At 42.9% G+C, this 25,656-nt stretch overlaps 2 long non-coding RNA genes across 4 annotated transcripts; one reads left to right on the top strand and one right to left on the bottom strand.

Annotated features, from left to right (window-relative positions):
• Window positions 1-716: 716 nt before the first annotated feature.
• On the top strand, window positions 717-9,513 carry LOC118386485 (uncharacterized). 2 transcript variants are annotated; one of them, XR_004826227.2, is made up of 6 exons: window positions 717-870; window positions 3,990-5,185; window positions 5,390-5,615; window positions 5,744-6,850; window positions 6,993-7,242; window positions 7,361-9,513. It is a non-coding gene; the product is annotated as an uncharacterized LOC118386485 (long non-coding RNA). The 2 variants fall into 2 exon arrangements; XR_008139686.1 differs by having other exon boundaries at window positions 5,390-6,850.
• Window positions 9,514-17,665: 8,152 nt separating this feature from the next.
• LOC127931069 (uncharacterized) lies at window positions 17,666-25,208 on the bottom strand. Of its 2 annotated transcripts, XR_008139688.1 has the most exons (3): window positions 25,031-25,208; window positions 18,846-19,069; window positions 17,666-18,279 (listed from the first exon to the last, which is right to left on the bottom strand). It is a non-coding gene; the product is annotated as an uncharacterized LOC127931069 (long non-coding RNA). The 2 variants fall into 2 exon arrangements; XR_008139687.1 differs by having other exon boundaries at window positions 17,666-19,069.
• Window positions 25,209-25,656: the final 448 nt, after the last annotated feature.

Below are 25,656 nucleotides of genomic sequence, written 5' to 3' on the forward strand. Positions count from 1 at the left end.
TCATCTTGACACACACATGCACACACACCAGCCAACATACCCACATAATAAACGGTCAATCAATAATGCTTACTCAAGATATAATACAGCAACATCATTATAAGTTATTCCAAGTATTGATGAACTCATAGTCAATTTAAAAAGCAATATTCATCCTCCATGCTCATTTGGTTTTGACCTTCTTCATAAGAAAGACAACAACTGCATTGTCCATATTCTAAATTAACTAAACCATTAACCCAGTCTGCAGCTGAAATCATTGTTTTGTGTAATTAATAGAAAATGAGGTAACAGAGAGAGATAATATGGATGGGACAAAAGAGGCTTTTGTTTGCATCTCTCACTCATGGCAGATGGGCCGTCGATATAGACCAGCACAGCTGCACTGATAGCATTCAAAATTGGGGGGAAAAAGTGTCTGCGAGGCCTAGCCAGCTAGTGTGCCTGTCGTGCCATGTTTCTGACAGATTGAAGCCATGACTATGACCATGAATGGCAAAAAAAAGAAAGTAAATCACCCTCAAGATGAAGTGCGTGTTTGGATCAATAAGTTTAGGATATGATCGTTGCCCTCGTCAAACACAAAACAGTGTGAAAGATGGCCCTCTTTTGGGAGGAGTGAAAACACAGGGGCGGGCTCCTCTGACAGCTTGACGAATGCCACAGTGGTATGGTTTTGAACTCCTTCTTCCTTGTTCTCTTGTTCAGAGTCGGGTGCTTTTCCAAAGACGCTGGGTTGAACAGTGGTAGGGAATGACGGATGGACTAACCTGTGGCCTTCTAACTGTGGAAAACCAGGCCGTGCTGAGGCCTTATCTTGTGTCACAGCAGCTTCATTAGGTGGAGTTAAACGTAGCCTTATTGAATGTGGTGAGTTGGGATTTTCCACGTAGAGGCTAAATGAAGAGAGGAAAATGCACGCACTGTCACGTCCTGACCTTAGTTCCTTTTTTATGTCTCTATTTTAGTTTGGTCAGGGTGTGAGTTGGGGTGGGCATTCTATGTTTTGTTCTAGGTTTTGTATTTCTGGTTTTGGCCTGGTATGGTTCCCAATCAGAGGCAGCTGTCAATCGTTGTCTCTGAGAACCATACTTAGACAGACTGTTTTCCCACTATGGGTTGTGGGTAGTTATTTTCTGATTAGTGGTTTTGTTGCACCTACAAGACTGTTTCATTTTCGTTTCACTCTCTTTGTTATTTTGGTTAGTGTTTCTGTTCAAATAAATATAACATGAAAACTTACCACGCTGCGCATTGGTCCGATCCATCCTATTCCTCATCAGAAGAGGAAGACAATCGTTACAGAACTACCCACCACCAAAGGACCAAGCAGCGTAACAAGGAGTAGAGGGTTCTGGACTCCTGGACTTGGGAGGAGATATTGGACGGCAAGGGACCCTGGGCACAAGCTGGGGAATATCGCCGCCCCAAAGAAGAACTGGAGGCAGCGAAAGCTGAGCGGCGGCGATATGAGGTAAGGCAGCGCAACAGGAACGAGAGGCAACCCCAAAAACAATTTTATGGGGGGCACACGGGGAGATTGGCGGAGTCAGGCGATAGACCTGAGCCAACTCCTCATGCTTACCGGGAGAGGCGTAGTACTGGTCAGGCACCGTGTTATGCGGTGAAGCGCACGGTGTTGCCAGTGCTATAGGCCAGCCCCCCGCAAGTGCCATGCGAGAGCATCCAGCCAGGGCGTGTTGTGCCAGCTCAGCATGTTTGGTCTCCGGTACGCCGTTTTGGCACAGGATATCCTGCTCCGGCTCTGTGTGCTGTGTCTCCGGGGCGCTGGGAGGGTGCAGTTCGCCCTATGCCTGCGCTCCGCCCGTGTCGGGCGAATGTGGGCATTGAGTCTAAGGAAGAGGTGCGAGGGGTATGCACCAGAGCTCCAGTGCTCCCCCACAGCCCGGTCCATCCGGTGCCTCCTCCACGCAACAGGCCTCCTGTAGGTCTCCCCTGCCTAAGTATGGTTCTCAATCAGAGACAACGATTGCCAGCTGCCTCTGATTGGGAACCATAACAGGCCAAACACATAGAAATAGAAAACACTGAACACAAAACATAGAATGCCCACCCCAACCCACGCCCTGACCAAACTAAAAAACGAGACATAAAAAAGGAACTAAGGTCAGGACGTGACAGTTGAAGTCGGAAGTTTACATACACCTTAGCCAATTACATTTAAACTCAGTTTTTACTATTCCTGACATTTAATCCAAGTAAAAATTCCCTGTCTTAGGTCAGTTAGAATCAGCTTTAATTTCTTTCATCACATTCCCAGTGTTTCATAACATTCCCATTCCTCCTGACAGAGCTGGTGAATCTGAGTCAGGTTTGTAGGCCTCCTTGCTCGCAGACGCTTTTTCAGATCTGCCCACAAATTATATGTACGATTGAGGTCAAGACTTTGTAATGACCACTCCAATAACTTGACTTTGTTATCTAAACGCCATTTTGCCAAAACTTTGGAAGTATGCTTGGGGTCATTGTCCATTTGGAAGACCCATTTGCGACCAAGCTTTAACTTCCTGACTGATGTCTTGAAATGTTGCTTCAATATATCCACCTAATTTTCTATCTATTTTGTGAAGTGCACCAGTCCCTCCTGCAGCAAAGCACCCCCACAACATTATGCTGCCACCCCCGTGCTTCATGGTTGGGAGGGTGTTCTTCAGCTTGCAAGCCTCCCCCTTTTTCATCCAAACATAATGATGGTCATTATGGCCAAACAGTACTATATTTGTTTCATCTGACCAGAGGATATTTCTCCAAAAGGTACGATCTTTGTACCCATGTGCAATTGCAAACCGTAGCCTGGCTTTTTGTGGTGGTTATGTAGCAGTGGCTTCTTCCTTGCTGAGCGGCCTTTCAGGTTATGTCGGTATAGGACTAGTTTTACTGTGGATATAGATACTTTTGTACCTGTTTCCTCCAGCAACATCTTCACAAGGTCCTTTGCTGTTGTTTCTGGGATTGAGTTGCACTTTTCGCACCAAGTACGTTCATCTCTAGGAGACAGAACGCGTCTCCTTCCTGAGCGGTATGACGGCTGCGTGGTCCCATGGTGTTTATACTTGCGTACTATTGTTTGTATAGATGAACATGGTACCTTCAGGCATTTGGAAATTGCTCCCATGGATGAACCAGACTTGTGGAGATCTACAAAAAAATGCTGAGGTCTTGGTTGATTTCTTTTCATTTTCTCATGATGTCAAGCAAAGAGGCACTGAGTTTGAAGGTAGGCCTTGAAATACATCCACAGGTACACCTCCAATTGACTCAAATTATGTCATTTAGCATTTCAGAAGCTTCTATAGCTATGAAAGTTCCAAGCTGTTTAAAGGCACTGTCAACTTATTGTATGTAAACTTCTGACCCACTGGAATTGTGATACAGTGAATTATAAGTGAAATAATCTGGCTGTAAACAATTGTTGGTCAAAATGAGTCATGCATTAATTGAGTCATGCATAAAGTAGATGTCCTAACCGACTTGCCAAAACTATAGTTTGTTAACAAGACATTTGTTGAATGGTTGAAAAACTAGTTTTAATGACTCCAACCTAAGTGTATGTAAACTTCCGACTTCAACTATATTTACACAATCTTTCAAAAGTTTGGGGTCCCTTAGAAACGTCCTTGTTTTTGAAAGAAAAGCACATTTTTGTCCATTAAAATAACATCAAATTGATCAGAAATACAGTGTTGACATTGTAATGTTGTAAATGACTTTTGTAGCTGGAAACAGATGATTTTTAATGGAATATCTACATAGACGTACAGAGGCCCATTATCAGCAACCACCAATGGCACATTGTGTTACCTAGTCCAAGTTGAACATTTTAAAAGGCTCATTGATCATTAGAAAACCCTTTTGCAAATATGTTAGCACAGCTGAAAACTATTGTACTGATTAAATAAGCAATAAAACTGGCCTACTTTAGACTAGTTGAGTATCTGGAGCGTCAGCATTTGTGCTTTCAATTACAGGATCAAAATGGCCAGAAACAAAGAACTTTCTTCTGAAACTCGCCAGTCTATTCTTGTCCCGAGAACAAGACAACAGCACAAAGGGTAAGAAGGTAGAGACAACAATTCCTCACTCAAAGCAGCCAACAACTGTCAGTAAGAGTTTCCATGATTGAGTCTTTGAATGAAGAGATTGAGATAAAACTGTCCAGTTTGAGCATACTGTCATTTGAAAATAGTGCGGGGAAAGGGAATCTGGACACAGTAGACATATTTAAGCTGTTGATTGCTGATCATTTGTATAATTCATATTTGTGCCTGATATTTGTCATTTGTACATGGAGTAAAATAAATTAAAATGTGTGATGCTGCATTCAAACCAACTGGGAACTCGGAAGCTGAACTCAGAACTTGGAAATCTTTGACTTCCGACTTTAGTTCATTCAATCCAACTGGGAACTCGAACAAAAACGAGCTCCGACTGAAAAAATGATTTTGAACGGTCATCCAACTCGGAAGTTATTCAAGACTACTGTGAAACAGCCAGTCAGCATTCCAGGTGACATAGCTTGTCTCTGGAAACCAGGCCTGGACTTTTTACATTGCTGGAAATTCCACTTTTACATTACAGTTTTTTCCAACTGCTTACACACAAAATCTTTTCATGTCACACGATTTTTGAAACCTCTCACTCAAAGTGCAAAACTACACACCAAATATCCAAACCCATAAGCTATTTCTCAGCCTTTGACTCAGTTGTCAATTGCATAAAACACTTTTTTCAAAACACTACAACACAATTCTCTACCTAAAACACAAAAATCTAACAGGAAGTGACTTGCTTTCCTTTTCCAAACACAACCAATCAAAATGCTACACATATTCACCAGGTCACACACACACTCCTCACATGTGCAAACACTAGTAGCTTAACTGATCACTAACTAATCACTGCTTTACTGTAGTATAGCCCTATAAATAGGTCAAAGGTCAGATTACCTGTTTTGAACAATGGATCCCTAAAATGGACAGAGAGCAAGAGGAGTAGGAGGGAGAGGAAAAGGAAGAAGAGGACGAGGGCAAAGAAGAGAAGGAAGGAGAGCCATCTCTAATGAGATTGGGGCAACACTTGTTGATCATGTGATCAACCACAGTTTGACCAACTTGAGTCGATTTACAGTGGCGTCCATAATTTGAACCTTCAGAAATGAGAACAGGTATGCAATTATCTAATGACTATTTTAGCATTACAGCAATGTACTGTAAAATACGTATGATTGCATAAACATTTGTAACTCTAAGCCATCCATTTACTGCACTGCATTGAATGAATGAGGTTGGTTATCATGCTGTACTACATTTGTTTGTACATTGTTTACAGTTCCTATGCTGAACACATACTGTGTTTGAATTCTGTACAGAGTGGAAAGGCAAAGACACCATGGAGGACTAGGACGCTTGTTTACAGATGAAGAAGAGACTGCAATTATAAATATGGTTTTGGCCAACAATGCAATTAGGATTCGAGAGATAAGAGAGCATATCTTGAAGAATGACACCATATTTAACAACATCAATGCTGTAAGCCAGTCGACCATACAACGCATCCTCCAACGGCACCGAGTGACGATGAAACAACTTTACAAGGTGCCATTTGAGAGAAACTCTGACAGAGTCAAGAATATGCGACATGACTTTGTAGAGGTATGTATGCAACACTACTTCCAGTACTTCAGACATGTTTACTCATCTGTATATCCTTTTGTCTGTTACAGAGAGTATTGGAGCTAGATGCCCATGTAATTCGCTAGGAATTTATTCATGTGGATGAGGTTGACTTCAACCTCACCAAAACCAGGCGCCATGGAATGTAATAGGAGAGAGGGCAATTACCAATGTCCCTGGACAGCATGGGGGTAATATAACTATGTGTGATGCCATCACTCAAAACGGGGTTAGTTTTCCCCGGGCTGTTCTTGTCACGTTCTGACCTTTATTTCCTTTGTTTTGTCATTATTTAGTATGGTCAGGGCGTGAGTTGGGGTGGGCAGTCTGTTTGTTTTTCTATGAGGGGATTTTGGGGATTTCTATGTTTCGGACTAGTATGGTTCTCAATCAGAGGCAGGTGTCGTTAGTTGTTTCTGATTGAGAATCATACTTAGGTAGCCTGGGTTTCACTGTGTGTTTGTTTCCGTGTCTGTGTTTTTCACCACACGGTATTGTTTTGGGTTTCGTTCATTCCACATTTATTGTTTTTGTATTTCAGTCATGTTCATGTGTAGTATTTCTTACAGATTTTTTGGATTGCTTAAACACTAAAATTAAAAGTAGTACACTATTAGCAAAACCTTACACTCCAGAAGTAAAACATCAGCCCATATTTGCACAACTATAAGCACATTGTCAACCTCACACTTGTTGCAAAACTCTACACACAGTGATTTTCAAAACACTAAACACACTTAACATACATTACACACAAAAATCTATCATGAAGTCACGTCCTTGCAATACCAAAGCACTGACTGTCAAATTACCACACCGTCCAACCAATTTGTTCAACACAGTCATCAGGTGTGCAAACACTCGTTTGCTTAATTGTAGACACACCAATCAGGTGTGTATAAGCACTATAAAAAGCAGCAGGTGAGTTCATCGGTCTTCAAGCACAATGGAAAGAGTCAGAGAAAGAATAAGACGAGGAGGAGGAAGACAAGAAGGTGCTCAAAGTGGACGAATCTGACAAATGAGATCCGCGCAACACTGGTTGACCACGTTGTCAACCACGGTCTGACGCTGAGGGAGGCTGGACTGCGAGTACAGCCAAATCTAAGCCGATATACAGTGGCAAGTGTGATGAGAACATTTCGACTGGAAAATAGGTATTGTAAAAATATCATCATATCAAAAACATCTGCACGGTTTCAGTAACTGCTTACAGTACTGTATTCTATGCACTATCAGCACTTCTGTTGCCTTTTCCTGTGAAATTACTGTACTATTGTATACTGTTTTTCTACACAGAATTGAGGGTCAGGGACGACAAGGGGGAAGGCCTCCTATGTTCACAGAACAGCAAGAGCGGGAGATGCACTCAAGCAGCTCCAAGCTAACATAGTCAATAACCACGCCATTTTCAACGATATCCATCAGGTCTCAACATCAACACTGCCAGGCATCCTAAAAAAAACATATTCAAATGAAGCAAATTTATCGAGTGCCTTTCGAGCGCAATTCCGAAAGGGTGAAACGACTGCGGCATGATTATGCCGAGGTATGTATTCACTTTAGCAGTGTGATCTTGCATACTGTCTCATAATATTTTACTGTACTGTAATATGTATACTAGATCTACACTGAACTACATAATTTTGCCTGACACTGTTTTTCAGAGTTTTACGAATGGATGGAGAGGATATCCAGCATGAGTTCATTTACGTAGATGAGGCTGGGTTCAACCTGACGAGAACACGAAGGAGGGGAAGAAACATCATTGGCCACAGGGCTATAGTCAATGTCCCAGGGCAACGTGGGGGTAATATAACACTCTGTGCAGCCATTACACAGAATGGTGTCCTCCACCGCCATGCCCATATGGGCCCTTACAACACAGCACTCATACTTACATTCTTGGACCAATTGCACAACATAACAGCAGCAAATCAATTCGATCATATGCAATACATTGTTGTCTGGTACAATGTGTCTTTCCACCGCTCTGCTCTGGTTCAGAACTGGTTTCAGCAACATCCACATTTCACCGTCCTATATCTTCCACCATACTCTCCATTCCTCAACCCTATAGAAGAGTTTTTCTCGGCATGGCGGTGGAAGGCTGAGGTACCCCTCATCCAAGCCATGGAGGAGGCCTGTGACCAAATGGAGGTAGCAGCAATGCAAGGATGGATTCGTCATTCAAGACGTTTCTTCCCAAGGTGTCTTGCTAATGACAACATTGCCTGCGATGTTGATGAAATTCTCTGGCCAGATCCAGCTAGGCGAAGAGACAATGTCTAGTTATTTTGTTGTTTTTTTTAACTTACAATACGTAAAGTGACGTTTGGTTACAGTATTATGAATCTCCATGTCAACATTTTGGGCGTGTTGAGAAACACATGAGTTTCTTCAGTCTGCAACATTGGTCTTGTGTAGTGTTTGATGAATTTACATTATATTTGTACTTTGTTGATAGTAGCCTACTCTAATCATAGGGAAGTAGAAGTGCTAAAAGTGTTTTGGGTTTATCACAGCAGAGTGTAACTCGTGCAAACAGAGTATAGTAATGTGAAACGTGTGTGTTTCATATGGTAACAAAGTGTGGTTTTTATAAAGAAGTGTATAGTTTTTACAAGAGTGTTTAATTTTGCAAAGGATCTGTAGTGTTTTGCTAATTGGGTGTGTGGTTGTGTTAATTGTGTGTAGTGTTTTGAAAACACGGGCCCTGTTTTGAAAATCGTGCTTAAGCAATCAAAAAAAAATGTATTAAAAGAACCATGGACACTTACCACGCCACATATTGGTCCTCCGATCCTTCTCGCCTCTCCTCTTCGGAGGAAGAGGAGGAAATCCCTTACAGTTCTGGTCCAAAACTGGTCTGCCACCCATCCACAATTTGTAGTTTTGTACCTACCCCCATATTCACCTTTTCTAAATCCCGTAGAGGAATTCTTCTCAGCCTGGCCCTGGAAAGTGTATGATCGCCAACCCTATGCCCGCATGCCGCTTCTCCAGGCAATGGAGGACGCATGTGGGGACATAGAGGTTGACTCTGTCCAAGGTTGGATACACCATGCTAGGAGATACTTCCCTCCATGTGGGGACATAGAGGTTGTCTCTGTCCAGGGTTGGATACGCCATGCTAGGAGATACTTCCCTCCATGTGGGGACATAGAGGTTGTCTCTGTCCAGGGTTGGATACGCCATGCTAGGAGATACTTCCCTCCATGTGGGGACATAGAGGTTGTCTCTGTCCAGGGTTGGATACGCCATGCTAGGAGATACTTCCCTCCATGTGGGGACATAGAGGTTGTCTCTGTCCAGGGTTGGATACGCCATGCTAGGAGATACTTCCCTCCATGTGGGGACATAGAGGTTGTCTCTGTCCAGGGTTGGATACGCCATGCTAGGAGATACTTCCCTCCATGTGGGGACATAGAGGTTGCCTCTGTCCAAGGTTGGATACGCCACGCTAGGAGATACTTCCCTCGGATGTTTGGCAAGAGAAAACGTATCTTGTGATGTGGACGAAGTATTGTGGCCAGACCAAGGCCGGAGAAGAGATGAAGCTTAGCACTGGTGACTGCCCCCCCTACCAATTCCTGGACTGCCCCCCCTGGGACCCCACACACACAATTGTTGTCTTTACTGTATTCTAAAGAATATACTTTTGGTTTACATATGTTTATGGTTTTGTTGTATGCTACTGTGAACAACTAATGTTTGGCCTAATAAATATGTTCTGTTTCTACATTGCATTGGTGTTTACAGTGTACTTGTTACCCCTCTCAGCAGATTACTTTCACTGTAGAACATTGTATTGAAATGTAGATATAAGCCTATGAAAGACCAAAGAGCTTTAGATTTAGAACAACAGTTTTTACATGGTATATCCAAAAATGTACTATTATGAAAGCAATGTTTGCCATTTGATGCAAATGCTTCATTCTGACATGTGTTTATGGCATTTTGAATGCAGTGTTACATTTTGAAGGAGATGTGAGGCATTTTGCATTTTGTGTGTGCAGTTTTGGGAATTGTGTGTATAGTTTTGAAAAAAAAGAGGCAGTTTTGAAAATGTGTGTAAGCAGTTGGAAAAAACTGCAATATCTGTTTACAATTTGGTTCAGAGTAATAAGTCAAAAATACCTAATACCGTTCGTATGCCATTCCTCTTTTGGAGTTGATAAAGTTGTTCAACATACTCTAATTCCTACATGTTTATATCACACAAGGACAAGTCATTGTAGCAACAATAAATAGTATGGATTGTGCCTTAAACATTGTTGGAGACCAACACCAAAGTAGAAAGAGAAGCCATGTCTCATTAAGTGAGTGTATGTCTACATGAGATGAGTTCAACAGAAACGTTAACATCCATTCACAGCTATAAAGACTCAAATGGAATGCATTTACAAAAAATATATATATATTGCAAAATAATCATTTTTGAATGTTACAGAATCATCTTGTATCTCTAAAACCCAGAACTAAAGAAGTGTGTGTGTGTGCGTGTGCATGTGTGTGTGTATCAGGACACAATCCTAGAGAGGTGTGTAACATCTGGAAAGACTCCAAATGAACACTTTTTACAAAAGCAAAGACCGGAACTGCACTACAGGTGTGAGATTTGGTAGATGAAGATACCATAGGTGATGAAGAGGAATTATTCAAGCAATAAGTATCCTGATGTAACTTCACAGGCATGCAAGCTTATTTTTATCTCCCTTGCTTAACAGCAAAAAAATCAATATTGTTGTCTTGTTGAACAAGCATTGGCTTGCTACAAATACACCTTATAACATAATTATACAATTGTAAAGAGCTTATTGAGTAGCTTCATGAGTTTACAGATAAACAATGAACCTGTTGTTCTAATGTAATTATTTTCAAATCTATCTAACTGCTAACACAAACTACATTTGCCAAGAAACAAAATCAGACTATGTACAGATTATTTTAGCCTTTTATTTTGGTTTGTTTTTAGATTTTTTGTTTTGTTTTTAGATTCAGTTTAGTTTCAGTATGTTTTCAGACTTGATTTACTAGTTTTTCTTTAGTTTCAGTTTGATAAAAACACGTATATTTAATTTTTATCAGTTTTAGTGTTAGTGATAGGGACAGAAATTAGCCTATGTGTGGGAGGCTAGGAGCCGTTTATGTGTTGTAGACCTATAGTTTTTTTGGGGGGGATGTCACTTCCTGCTACTGGTGGGCAGTAATACATGAGGTGATGGGCCAGGACCATAGACTTGGATAGACATAACGTCTCTGTATCGGTGTCCCGGTGGCATCTGTGAGTGCATGGGAAGTGCCATTGAGGCCAGATCCTCTTGAAATAGTACATTTTCTTCTTTACGAGTAACATTTATTTACTGATCCCTCCTGATGACCCTGCTGTCACGACTCCAACCAGGTCATCAGGAGGGATCAGCCAATGAAGTTGGACCTCCGGCCCAGTTGCCTAAATCAAAATGGCAAAAGTCCGCCAGAGGACTCCATATAACTCAATGGCCAGGACATTTGGTTAGGTTTAAATTCTAAAACAATCTTAAAGCGACTTGGATTTTAAAGGATTTAAAGGATAAGCGCCCAGACTGGTGCAAGAAATATGGTGGAAGGAAACTCTCTTGCACATGTTTACACCAATCTGTTACTTTACAACTTTAGTAGTAGATGCAAGAAGAATCAAGTATCTTTACCTCTATCGGAAGAAAGAGAGAGGAAAAAACAGCCAGAGAATTCATGGCACATTTGACATGTCATGTTTATGTAATAATAAACGTGTACCACTGTCTAACACCTTCAAATAGGGTAAATAAAAACTGCTGCAACAAGAGCAAAAACATAGGCAATGCAACGCTTCTTCGCAAATCCAGTGTGTGTGTGTGTGTGTGTGTGTGTGTGTGTGTGTGTGTGTGTGTGTGTGTGTGTGTGTGTGTGTGTGTGTGTGTGTGTGTGTGCGTGTGTGTGTGTGTGTGTTTCTTTTCAACCAAACAAGATTTTCTGGTTAACTTCAGGAAGTCTCCATTCCAGAGAGGGGGTTTCTCAAGCCTGATGACAGACTAAATATTCTCTCCACGAACGCTTGGGATGCAGGGGCACAAACCAGATCCAGTGCCTCAGGGCACAGCTTTGGATAAACAGTTATCCTTGCCTGCCAGAACTGGAGAGGTGACTCTGTAAACATGCTCCCCTTGACCTTTTCCAGGTATTTCCATATTCCCACATTTAATGCCCTGCCAGGTTGACCCTCCGACTGGACAGTGACCTCAGACACAATCTTCAACCGACTTTTTATTCCGTTTTGTCATTTTTAATTTTATGAAAAAGGAAGCCATATTTCTGAACAACTGTGGTCGAGATCTATGCTGGATTCAATGTGCTGGCATCTTGCAGAGGTCCTGCTGCTCCAAGGCTGTACTTTCTGATTTGCTGAAGTACAAAAGACTCTGCATCCCTCATCAGTGGCTCCATCTCTGTTGAGCGATGTGCCAGAGACCCACTTGTGTCCATCAGGCAAGCTGCTGTAGGGGTTGGTTCGAAGTTGGCTGCCAGATTATTCATTATGCATGCAAAGCGCTCACGCGGTGACTTCAGGAAGACCTGTGCCAACTGTTTTGCAACAGTAGTTGACTGCAAGTGTGCCTCAAGGTTGAGATGGCATGGCACCACATCAGACAACGACTGGCTGTCAGTTTGAAGTTGGTCGGTGTGGATTGCGTACGGTTCTAGCAACTTCACAAGCTGCTCTAGCTTGGTCCAGTCACTGGTCAGTCCTCAGATTTCTTCACTATTATCTAGTGATAGCTAGTGATAGTAATGCACAAGCTAGGCCTATTTGAAACATTGGGAATCTACTTGCAGCATTTACGGGCCAGATCCAGAAGCTCGAAAACCGCATTAGAAAAAAAAAGCTTGAATACTCTGTTTGGTTAGAAGGAAAAAACTAAAACTAAACATAATTTATGATGGTTTTTATTTTATTTTTGTTTGTTTTACAGTCAAAGATAATAGATAATAGTTTCAGTATAGTTATTTTTCAGTTACTGAATGTTATTTTATGTTAACTATAATAAACTTGTTTCTACCTACCCCTCATTATCAGTCATTTTAATGGCATGTCAACATCTCTCAGAAGTAAACAGACATCCTCTCATAAGGATGAGGCAATTAGTGAAGAGTAAATGTGCAGTTCATCTCTGGGTCAAGATGGTGAATTAACTCAACAAAACAGAAGGATGTTCACTTCCTAATTAGAGCGGCAACCAGTAAACCACCTCTAATTCACCTGTAAATATTCAAGACATATAAGAGCAGCAGGTTGTCTTGACATTTTAAGATGATTTCATTCCTGAGAAGAAGAAAAAACATCCTAAATTTGTGACAATTAGTCCTGAAAATATCCTTTATTACCTCCACGATCACAACATGAACTGTAAAAGGTGGAATTGTGTTAAAATGAGGTCTATTCCACACATACCCAACACAATAACAACATTATTACCAATACATTAGTGTTTTGTCTGCAAAAGGAGGAAAATATGATGATGCTAATTCAGATTGGGGTTGTTCACGTCGATGTTCAACGGCAGACTGTGCAGTAATTTAATCCAGTTATTGTTTGCCGCTGTGGCAGGATACGAGGTGACACTGTTTGAAAGCAATTCATCAAATCTCTTCTCCTATTTCTGTGTGTTGTGCCTCCTCAAGAGGTGTCTGTGTAGTTCCTTCATGGCTGATAATAAACTAATGTATCCCCCATTATTCTTTAGTAGCTATCCCAGGAAAAGATGAAGGGATCTTATTATTGTGATGAGAGTCTAGGTTGTGAGCCATATAGCAACACTTGGAGAGTGCATTAGAGACTGTTATTATGTATTTGTGAGAAGCCATTTGTCACAGCGAACCCAGAGTGGTGCCGTTAATAATTCCAGGTCTCGTCGGCTTTAGTTAATTACATTTAATGCACTGGCTTGCCCTGGCTCACAACATGTTATTTGGTTAAAACCTGTTGCGTAGGAGACTCATAGCCTTAATGCTACATTATCCACATGATCTCTGATTTGAATTACAAATGAGCTCAGCCTCGGAGAGGTTAACTGTGAGTCAGAGAGCTCAACCAGAGCAAAGCAACAGGTTCTGTCCAAGGTGTTGTGAAAGATAAATTCAGCAAGCTAATTCTGTTTTGATGACCTGTCAGTTATCTGTCACATTAGAGATCTTCTGTGAGGTGAACTATGTAGGGGCATGCCTGCCTTGTGTTTGTGAAAAATACGTGACAAATATGGAACAGTAGCTGATTCAGTCATAAGGGTACGATAGGTTACATCTGAGGGTTTGGCCCACATTTCCAAAAAACATTAAACCCAGTGGAAAATACAGGGATCTGCCAAAATAAATGAAACACTTGAGTAGATGAGGGTTATGGCGGCTGTTATGGTGCGGGGGTGCATTTTCCTGGCATGTTCCACTCAAACCCTTGGAGGGAAAGGTAAACGCCAACAAATACACAGCCATTCTGAGTGATCACCTTCAACCTATGGTGAATAATTTCTATCCTGATGGGAGTGGTCTCTTCCAGGATGACAATGGCCCCATCCACAGTGCACGAGTGGTCACTGAATGATTTGATGAGCGTTTTCCACCACCATCAACAAAACACCAAATTATGGAATTTATTGTGGGGGAAATGGTGTCGCAATTCCTCCAATAGAGTTCCAGAGACTTGTGGAATCGATGCCAAGGAGCATTGAAGATGTGGCCCAACGCCCTATTAAGAAACCTTATGTTAGTGTTTCCTTTATTTTGGCAGTTACCTGTATGTCAGTCAGAGAACTATTATTGTGTTTGTACACTCTGATCTGCAGATCAAAATCAGATGGGAACACAGCATAGCAATCAATTCAATGTTAGCAAAGAACAAACATCATTGACATGTATTACTAATTGTCTGTGTGAAATTAAAACATAATAACTGCAATGTTTCGGACGATTCAGACCTTCTCAAGTGCTTAAGAATTGCTAAGAAATAAATAGATTTTTCAAAGGGAAAAAATACATGACCTCTTCCTATTCTCTTCTCCAGTGCAGCCCTCCCATCTCATCTCGCTCCTGCCTCCCCTCTCCTGACTCTGGCAGTCAGTCATTCCAGGGCCATGTTTTAGAGACTATTAAAGATGAATGCTCACTTCAGTCCAAAGTACAATGACCATGTGTAAACAATGAGACTGGCTATTCCATCTCTTTCCCACCCTCTCCCCAAAACATGGCCACTGTTTTGGGGAGATGGTTGGAGGAAGAGAGGGACCAAAACCCAAAATGCACACACTGTAGGACTTTTCTGTTATTTCAACAGTAAAATACTGTAGAATGCACAGTAAAATACTGTAAATCTGTTTTACAGCATTAATGCTGTAGATTGCATTGCATTATGGGTAAGATGCTGAAAAAGTACTGTTATTAACTGTAATTGGAAGTGTCCTGGAAAATGACTCTAACATACTGTATTTCTTTCAGTAATATGTCTACTGTAGATTCAAATGATCAGTTCCATGCGCCAAGTATGATGACCAATGTATGAAAAATGACTGTTGCTTCTACATTAATAAAGTTTGATCATAAAGTTACTGGTCCCCTCCCCAATGTCAAACACTTGGATTCAGGAGGCCGGATTATTAAGGGGATAGCGGCTATCCGATAGCCCCTACTAAACTTTTAATACACCAGTTGTCACGCCCTGACCTTAGAGAGCCTTTTTATGTCTCTATTTGGTTTGGTCAGGGTGTGATTTGGGTGGGCAGAATGTTCCGTTTTCTATGTTTTTGTATTTCTATGTTTTGTCCGGGTATGGTTCTCAATAAGGGACAGCTGTCTATCATTATCTCTGATTGGGAATCATACTTAGACAACCATTTTCCCTTCTGTCATTGTGGGAAGTTAGCTTTGTTAGTGGGACTATAGCCCTGTAAGCTTCACAGACATATCAAACCTCTGTGGCGCAGTGGTAACTCGTTGGCTTGGTAGCCTATAATCAGTTGCAATAACAGGTTGTCCAGTAGAGGTCGGTGTTTGAAAGCAGCTTAGAATCAAAGAAAGCACCGGAACCACAGTATAATTACTGGTATCTCGCATTTTGCAACACATGGTTTAAAAAAAGCACATGATCAAACTAAGCTTTGGACGTCATTGATAATGTACGTCTGATAGAGTGATACCCACATCGGTACACTGCTTTGAAGTTGGCTGCTTAGCAATTTTGACGCATGCCTCGGAGCACTGGTATCAGACGTAACATCACTACTGCTCACTGCATTCAAGTGTCTTGACATACACTACCGGTCAAAAGTTTTAGAACACCTACTCATTCAAGGGTTTTTCTTTATTTTTACTATTTTATACATTGTAGAATAATAGTGAAGACATCAAAACTATGAAATAACACATATGGAATCATGTAGTAACCAATATTTTTTTCAATATAATTTGAGATTCTTCAAATAGCCACCCTTTGCCTTGATGACAGCTTTATACAGTCTTGGCATTCTCTCAACCAGCTTCATGAGGTAGTCAACTGCAATGCATTTCAATTAACAGGTTAAAAGTTCAATTGTGGAATTTCTTTCCTTCTCTATGCATTTTAGCCAATCAGTTGTGTTGAGACCAGGTAGTGGGGTATACAGAAGACCTTATTTGGTAAAAGACCAAATCCATATGACAAGAACAGCTCGAATAAGCAAAGAGAAACCACAGTCCATCATTACTTTAAGACATGAAGGTTAGTCAATACGGAACATTTCAAGAACTTTTAAAGTTTCTTCAAGTGCAGTCGCAAAAACCATTAAGTGCTATGATGAAACTGGCTCTCATGAGTACCGCCACAGGAATGGAAGACCAAGAGTTACCTCTGCTGCAGAGGATACGTTCATTAGATTTACCAGCCTCAGAAATTGCAGCCCAAATAAATGCTTCACAGAGTTTAATTAACAGACACATCTCAACATCAACTGTTCAGAGGGGAATGTGTGAATCAGGCCTTCGTGGTCGAAATGCTGCAAAGAAAGAACTACTAAAGGAAACTAATAAGAAGAAGAGACTTGCTTTGGCCAAGAAACACGAGCAATGGACATTAGACCGGTGGAAATTTGTCCTTTGATCTGGAGTCCAAATTGGAGATCTTTGGATTCCACCGCCGTGTCTTTGTGGGAGCGAATGGATGATCTCTGCATGTGTATTTACCACCGTGAAGAATGGAGGAGGAGGTGTCATGGTGCGGGGATGCTTTGCTTGTGACACTGTTTGTGATTTATTTAGAATTCAAGGCACACTTAACCAGGATGGCTAATACAGCACTCTGCAGTGATACGCCATCCCATCTGGTTTGGGCTTAGTGGGACTATCATTTGTTTTTTTTCAACAGGACAATGATCCAACACACCTCCAGGCTGTGTAAGGGCTATTTGACCAAGAAGGAGAGTGATGGAATGCTGCATCAAATTGAGATGGTTTGGGATGAGTCTGACCGCAGCGTGAAGGAAAATCAGCCAACAAGTGCTCAGCATATGTGGGAAATCATTCAAGCCTGCTGTTAAAGCATTCCAGGTGAAGCTGGTTGAGAGAAAGCCAAGAGCGTGCAAAGCTGTCATCAAGTTAAAGGGTGGCTATTTGAAGAATCTCAAATATAAAATAGATTTTGATTTGTTTAGCACTTTTTTGGTTCCTACATGATTCCATATGTGTTATTTCATAGTTTTTATATCTTCTATTATTCAACAATGTAGAAAATAGTAAAAATGGAGAAAAACCCTTGAATGAGTAGGTGGTCTAACACTTTTGACCGGTAGTGTATGTGTTTCAACGAGCTGTCAGTCGAGGCGACTAACGAATATAAGTTACCGGCACACTCTTTTTAAAATTCCTGGTAGTTAGAAAAAGTAATTTTCCAACAACAGACAAATCACCCCCCAAAAATGATATTTCAGTCATTTAAAGGCTTTTTTAATATATTTTTTTACATGGGAATCAGAATGGCTGTGCAATACCTTTAACATATTTTGACAATATAACAAAACAGAATGACATTTACTCTCATGGGTGACCAAAATGAACTGTCTGAAAGCCACGCCCCTACCAAGCCACACTTCCTGACTTCTGATCTGACCCGGCGTATCATAGCTCAATAACCCAACTAAGTGACCCAACCGGGTCAAAAATAAGCCAACGTGTTTTCTGTCCACTATTTACCCGGCGCTGGGTTGTTTTTAACCCAGCATTTCTTGGTTGTTTTTAGCCCAGCATTTCTTTGAGTGTGTGTGCCGAAACCGTTTCTCAGGACTTCAATGGTGGAGGAGAGGATAAGGTAAGGAGGGAGGGTTGTCAGAGGTCTGGGAGGTGTACTGAAGATCTGGGTCATGTCGTTCCAGAGAGAAAGGTTAGCCTCTTGCCAGAACCAACGAGAGCAATCAACGATTTATTACTTTTAATTAAAGAAGATGACTGCTGCACTGCTGGTCTCTCTCTGTCTCTCTCTCTCCATCTCTATTTCACTCTCTCTTTTCATTTCTTTTCTTCTTTCTCTCATCCTTCCTTCCCTCTTCTTGGCAAGTTTTCTCCGATCATCGTTGAGAAGAAACACAGAGAGAGCGAGAGAGAGAGAGAGAGAGAATAAATAAACATGAAAGAGAAAGGGCATTTAGCACTCATCTACCACATGAGGTGCAGAATTATCATCATCAGATTAATTACGTTTCCACACTGGGGTTAGAGAGAGCGCTGAGCGTGACATTCTCAGGAGATGAGAGAGAGAGAGAGAGAGAGAGAGAGAGAGAGAGAGAGAGAGAGAGAGAGAGAGAGAGAGAGAGAGAGAGAGAGAGAGAGAGAGAGAGAGAGAGAGAGAGAGAGAGAGAGGGGGGAGGTAGAAAAGAGAGAGAGGGTAGAGGTGGCGGGAGTATGGTTCCTGTCCCAACATGCCTGAGAATACACACACAGCCCCAGGAGTACACGGCTATGCGTTATCTTATCATTATATTAGGAAAATCTGGAAATATTATTTCTTGCTGTGTCTATCTTTGGAAATGATGCCAGTGGCACTCCACCTCACCCTCCCATGTGCTACAATGACGATTACCATGCCAGCATAAATGTACCATCCTATAAACGAACCTCAATCCCTTAAGATTCCAGCCGAACACAACAATGTGTTGTCTTTCTTCTCAACTCTGGTAGTTGATGACGACAAGACAGACATCTGTAGAGTCTCGCTTTCAGCCCGCTGAAACATTGACCTCTGACCCTGGTTTGAAGCGGTGGGTGAGGTCACACGTTGATCCCCAGGGGTCAGGGCTGAATGAGGTGTGATGACGACTTTAAGCAGGAAGACAGGAAGGCTGTGTGACAAGACAGGAGGAGGGTGAACAGACAGCATGGTTTATGTCCTGTGTGTGTGTGTGTGTGTGTGTGTGTGTGTGTGTGTGTGTGTGTGTGTGTGTGTGTGTGTGTGTGTGTGTGTGTGTGTGTGTGTGTGTGTGTGTGTGTGTGTGTGTGTGTGTGTGTGTGTGTGTGTGTGTGTGTGTGTGTGTGTGTGTGTGTGACAGGAGGGTGGACAGACAACATGGTTTCTATCAACAGTTCCTCAGTGGTTCCTGTTGTTGATCAGTCAGATGAGAGCTGGTGCCTAAAGCAGACAGAACCAGAACAGACCTGATCAGACCATATCCGATGTCATACAACTGAAAGGGCATACGCATGTGGTTTGCATTTGGCTTACATGGTGTATGCATGTGGTTTACATGGTGTTCGCATGTGGTTTACATGGTGTTTGCATGTGGTTTACATGTATTTCGCATGTGGTTTATATGATGTTCGCATATGGTTTACATGGTGTTTGCATGTGGTTTACATGTATTTCGCATGTGGTTTATATGATGTTTCGCATGTGGTTTATATGATGTTCGCATGTGGTTTATATGATGTTCGCATGTGGTTTATATGATGTTCGCATGTGGTTTACACGGTGTTCGCATGTGGTTTATATGATGTTCGCATGTGGTTTATATGATGTTCGCATGTGGTTTACACGGTGTTCGCATGTGGTTTATATGATGTTCGCATGTGGTTTACACGGTGTACGCATCAGCATTCTATTTTCAAAGAGTAACATTAGTAACACTAATTGGTTACTTATTGTTTGTGTTGTGTTGCAACTTGTTTTTCAGGAGCTTGTAAATCCTCTTTCTTTCGGCAGCTGTAACAAGGGCTGGGCATTCTTCTCACATATTTTTGGACGATAATGTTGCAAACCAGAAGGAATAAGTAGGCCCGCTGTATTTCAGCAGACAACACTTACACCTCTTACACCACTTACCTCCTCGCACTTTTCTCTGCGCTTATACCTCTTTGATTGGACAAACTGCCATAACTAGTTCTTACCAATCAGCCACGCCCATTTCTCCCAGCCTTCATTGAGGTTTTGACACCTCTTCACCATCTCTGCTAATCTGCCTTGTAAACATTAATAGCATCCCCAGTCGGAGCTGTGGAGAGTGTGCATGTGCTCTGCACGTTGGAGGCTGAGAGAGACAGGTATAAAATGAAGTGTCGCCATATACCCTGTGAAGCGCTTATCCCACGCCAGCAGCCCAATCTCCCAGACATGTTTTAATTATGCCGTTATTATTTCCAAATCAAATCAAATGAAGTACACAGCTTTGGAGATGTTATCGTAGGTGGAGCGAAATGTTTGTGTTTCTAGCTCCAACAATGCAGTAATACCTAGCAAAACAAAGGGAAAAAACCCACAATACACACATAATCCAGAAAGATATATATATACTGTATAATAACAATAATAATAATTATAACGAGCAACGTCAGAGACCGTATTATAAATATATACAGTACTTATTCCATTTTTTTTTCTACATTGTAGAATAATAGTGAAGACACATCAAAACTATGAAATAACACATGGTGTCATGTAGTAACCAAAAAGGTGAAAATATATTTTAGATTCCTCAAGATTCCTCAAAGTAGCCACCCTGTGTCGATGACAGCTTTGCACACTCCTGGCATTGTCCAAACATTTTACTGTTACTGTATATATACTGTACATATTATTGTGTGTAAAGACAGTATGGAATAGAAATGGTGTGTACATCAGTAATTAGATAGGATGAGCCATGACTGATATACAGTATACTGTAAATACAGTATCAAGTGGGTAAAACAGTATGTAAACACTATTAAAGTAACCAGTGTTCAATGACTCTATGTACATAGGGCAGCAGTCTCTAAGGTGCAGGGTAGAGTACTGGGTGATAGCCGGCTGGAACAGTGACTAAGGCTCAGGGTAGAGTACTGGGTGATAGCCGGCTGGAACAGTGACTAAGGCTCAGGGCAGGGTACTGGGTGATAGCCGGCTGGAACAGTGACTAAGGCTCAGGGCAGGGTACTGGGTGATAGCCGGCTGGAACAGTGACTAAGGCTCAGGGTAGAGTACCTGGTCATAGCCGGCTGGAACAGTGACTAAGGCTCAGGGCAGGGTACTGGGTGATAGCCGGCTGGAACAGTGACTAAGGCTCAGGGTAGAGTACCTGGTCATAGCCGGCTGGAACAGTGACTAAGGCTCAGGGCAGGGTACTGGGTGATAGCCGGCTGGAACGGTGACTAAGGCTCAGGGCAGGGTACTGGGTGATAGCCGTCTGGAACAGTGACTAAGGCTCAGGGTAGAGTACCTGGTCATAGCCGGCTGGAACAGTGACTAAGGCTCAGGGCAGGGTACTGGGTGATAGCCGGCTGGAACAGTGACTAAGGCTCAGGGCAGGGTACTGGGTGATAGCCGGCTGGAACAGTGACTAAGGCTCAGGGTAGAGTACCTGGTCATAGCCGGCTGGAACAGTGACTAAGGCTCAGGGCAGGGTACTGGGTGATAGCCGGCTGGAACAGTGACTAAGGCTCAGGGCAGGGTACTGGGTGATAGCCGGCTGGAACAGTGACTAAGGCTCAGGGTAGAGTACTGGGTGATAGCCGGCTGGAACAGTGACTAAGGCTCAGGGCAGGGTACTGGGTGATAGCTGGCTGGAACAGTGACTAAGGCTCAGGGCAGGGTACTGGGTGATAGCCGGCTGGAACAGTAACTAAGGCTCAGGGCAGGGTACTGGGTGGAGGCTGGCTAGTGGTGACTGTTTGACGGTCTGATGACCTGGAAATAGAGGCTGTATCTCAGTCTCTCGGTCCCAGCTTTAATGCACCTGTACTGTCTCCATCTTTTAGATGATAGCAGGGTGAACAGGCCGTGGCTCGGGTGGCTGAGGTCCTTGATGATCTTCTTGGCCTTCCTGAATATGGCTGCCTAAATATGGTTCCCAATCAGAGACAACTATAATCACCTGCCACTGATTAAGAACCGCCTCAGGCAACCATAGACTTTCCTAGACAACCCTACTCAGCCACAATCCCAATACCTACTAAAACCCCAATACAAAAACACACCACAAAATAAACCCATGTCACACCCTGGCCTGACCAAATAAATAAAGAAAACACAAAATACTAAGACCAAGGCGTGACAGTGATGTGTACGCCGAGGAACTTAAAACGTACTACCCTCTCCACTACTGTTCCATCGATGTGGATAGGGGGTGTTCCCTCTGCTTTTTCCTGAAGTCCACAATCATCTCCTTAGTTTTGTTGACGTTGAGTGTGAGGTTATTTTCCTGACACCACACTCCGAGGGCCCTCACCTCCTCCCTTTAGGCCGTCTCGTCGTTGTTGGTAATCAAGCCTACCACTGTTGTGTCATCCGCAAACTTGATGATTGAGTTGGAGGCGTGCGTGGCCACGCAGTCGTGGGTGAACAGGGAGTACAGGAGAGGGCTCAGAACGCACCCTTGTGGGGCCCCAGTGTTGAGGATCATCGGGGTGGAGATGTTGTTGCCTACCCTCAATGCTATGCTGCCATCAATCCACGGTTTCTGGTTTGGGAATGTTTTAATCGTTGCTATGGGAACGACATCTTCAACGCACGTTCTAATGAACTCGCACACCGAATCAGCGTATTCGTCAATGTTATCGTCTGACGCAATACAGAACATATCCTAGTCCACGTGATGGAAGCAGTCTTGGAGTGTGGAGTCAGATTGGTCGGACCAGCGTTGAACAGGCCTCAGCGCGGGAGCTTCTTGTTTTAGTTTCTGTCTGTAGGCAGGGATCAGCAAAATGGAGTCGTGGTCAGCTTTTCCGAAAGGAGAAGTCTGTAGAAGTCTGTGAGGGTCTTAGCGGCCAAGACAAAATTCTTCAGCCTCCTGAGGTTGAAGAGGCGCTGTTGCGCCTTCCTCACTACGAGGTCTGTGTGACGGGACCATTTCAGGTTGTCAGTGATGTGCACGCCAGAGAACTTGAAGCTTTTAACCCTCTCCACTGCGGCCCCATCCATATGATTCCACATGCTCTCTCTGCTGTCTCCTGAAGTCCACAATCAGCTCCTTCATTGGCAGTTATGCTTCAGTTATACTTCTTAGAAAGCATTTTTCTTAATATAAACCCAAACAGTCTAATCCTGCTCAGGATGTGGTCGGTCTGTCTGTGTGGTAGAGTGTCTGGGTAGCTCTATAGCTGCCACCGCTGTGGCACAAAGTACCCAGAAATCCCTCAAACCCAATCTCCTTGCCCCCTCTGATCACATTGGAGTCTGTCTGATGTAACTCCTGACTGGAATAGAAACTGCCTGTCTGTCTGTCCGCCTGTGTGTCTGTCAGGCTAAGCGACTGTGCGTCTGCGTGTCTTAATCTTGTGTCCCGGTCTCTGGTTGTGCTGTGATGAGATGTCTGTGCAGTGGAACTTGTTCCACAGGACCACACAGCACAGCAGTATCTCCCAGTCCCAGGAGCCATTTTGTAATCGTGTAGCCGGCGTCCGTTGTTAGGTTTGTTTACATGTACACTCCCATAGATCTGTCTCTGTGGCGAGGCAAGGAGGGTTTGTGTGTGTGTGTTTCTGTTTCTCTGTGGCGAGGAGGGTTTCCCTTGACAGAAAGACAGACACCTCTCCACACAGAGACATAACAAAAGCTTGGCTGCATGGGAAAAACCATTACAGATAATTAGCCTGCTGAGTGATGAAGGTGTTGAGTGATGCTGGCTACCAAAGAAAACAGACCACTGTCAATTACTGTAGATAAGGACCAATGGACTTAAATGTTGGAAGCAGTGTTATTCTTATTTGATGAGCTAGGTGGTGGGAAAAAACTAAAATAGCACTGGAATGAGCTTCAACATTTATAATTATTTGTTGAGCGATAATTTCCCCATTTCAAATGAATAACGTTATCGTGCTACTTTAATGCTAAATGAATTCAGCCCAATCTCTGGCAGATGAGGGGTTAATAAGTCACCAAAATAAGCGAGTCATCTGCATAAATTGCCGGTATGACGTCACCAGCATCACACGAGTGTGTGTCTGCAGATCCTGTTAGGCCAACAGCACCCAGGTCAAAGGGCTGGAACGAGTTAGTAAAACAACAATAACCAACACAACTTCCAAGGAAAATGGAGACATTTTCCAGAACTGCAAGCAACAGAGATTATGGAGTGTGGTGCAGGGCTACAGGTAAAAAATTATATACCTGCATTCCAGATTATGCTGTCAATGACCCTCACAAGACTTCACATAGGACTATAGGTGCTGTCCTAGTCTTTACACCTCCAGCAACTTGCAATAGGTACCGGTCCTTAAAGCAACCAGTGCTAAACAATCTTGGAGCATTAGGCCTCATTCTACATGCAACAGTACATCCTGGCTCTACACGCCATTCAGCCTCCCTCTTCTCTATCTCTCACAAACAGGGTCAGCCAGGCCAATTGGCCTTTTCCACTCCCACATTCCCTCCCTCAGGACATCCATTTGGGCACAGGGTGAGGAGGCCGAGGGGGCAACGATGCTTTTAGCCTGTCTTGTTATGCTTTCCTGATTTCCCCTCTGTCTCTCTCCCTCTCCCCTCTCTCTCTCTCTCTCTCTCTCTCTCTCTCTCTCTCTCTTTATTTTAACTTCCTGATTTCCCCTCTGTCTCTCTCCCTCTCCCTCTCCCTCTCCCCCTCTCTCTCTCTCTCTCTCTCTCTCCTTATTTTAACTTCCTGATTTCCCCTCTGTCTCTCTCCCTCCCCCCCCCTCTCTCTCTCTCTCCTTATTTTAACTTCCTGTTTTCGTTTGTGTCACTCAGCGCTCCGTTCCCATCACATACAGAGATATGCACATGCACGTATGCAGGAGCGCACACACACACACACAGACACACACACAGTGACACACACACACACATATACAGTGACACACACACAGTCCCCCTACCTTACCTCATGCACGTCCTGGTGGTATTGTTTCCTCTTCCTGAAGTGGCCTTTGTCCTCCTCTGGGCTGTATAAGAGCACAGGCTGTAAGTTGTTGTAACTAATCCCCCACTTCCACTCCCCTTGGTTTGGGTAAATATAGTGGAGTTTCAACTGGCCCAGCCTCTGTGTGCCTAACCCTGCCGGTCCCACCCCACTACGCCTTATGACTGGCCCAGAGAGTTTCCCTTACATTAGAGAGGGAGAGAGCTGTAATAGTGATGGCCTAGCTTTTGTGTGTGTATGCCTGCACGTGTGTGGGTGGTTTGTGTGTGTGTGTGAGACAGACAGAAAGAGAAAGAGATAGATAGATAGATAGATAGATAGATAGATAGATAGATAGATAGATAGATAGATAGATAGATAGATAGAATAGTTTTATTGAATTCAAACTGATAAACTGAATCCAAGCTGATAAAAAGTCAAAGCTATTCAATAATTCCAGAGTAGGTAGGTCACCCGTGATACAAGTCAGTATTTGACGTCCATCCATGTCTGAGGAAGTAGGGAGATTACGTGGACACCGGTCACTAGGGGCAACAGTGAGCGCTGTTACCTTCAAGTTGGATTTGGTTTTTCTAGGGTGTAAGCAT

This window comes from Oncorhynchus keta, chromosome 7 (genome assembly GCF_023373465.1).
Source record: "Oncorhynchus keta strain PuntledgeMale-10-30-2019 chromosome 7, Oket_V2, whole genome shotgun sequence".
In the NCBI taxonomy this organism is placed as follows: Eukaryota; Metazoa; Chordata; class Actinopteri; order Salmoniformes; family Salmonidae; genus Oncorhynchus; species Oncorhynchus keta.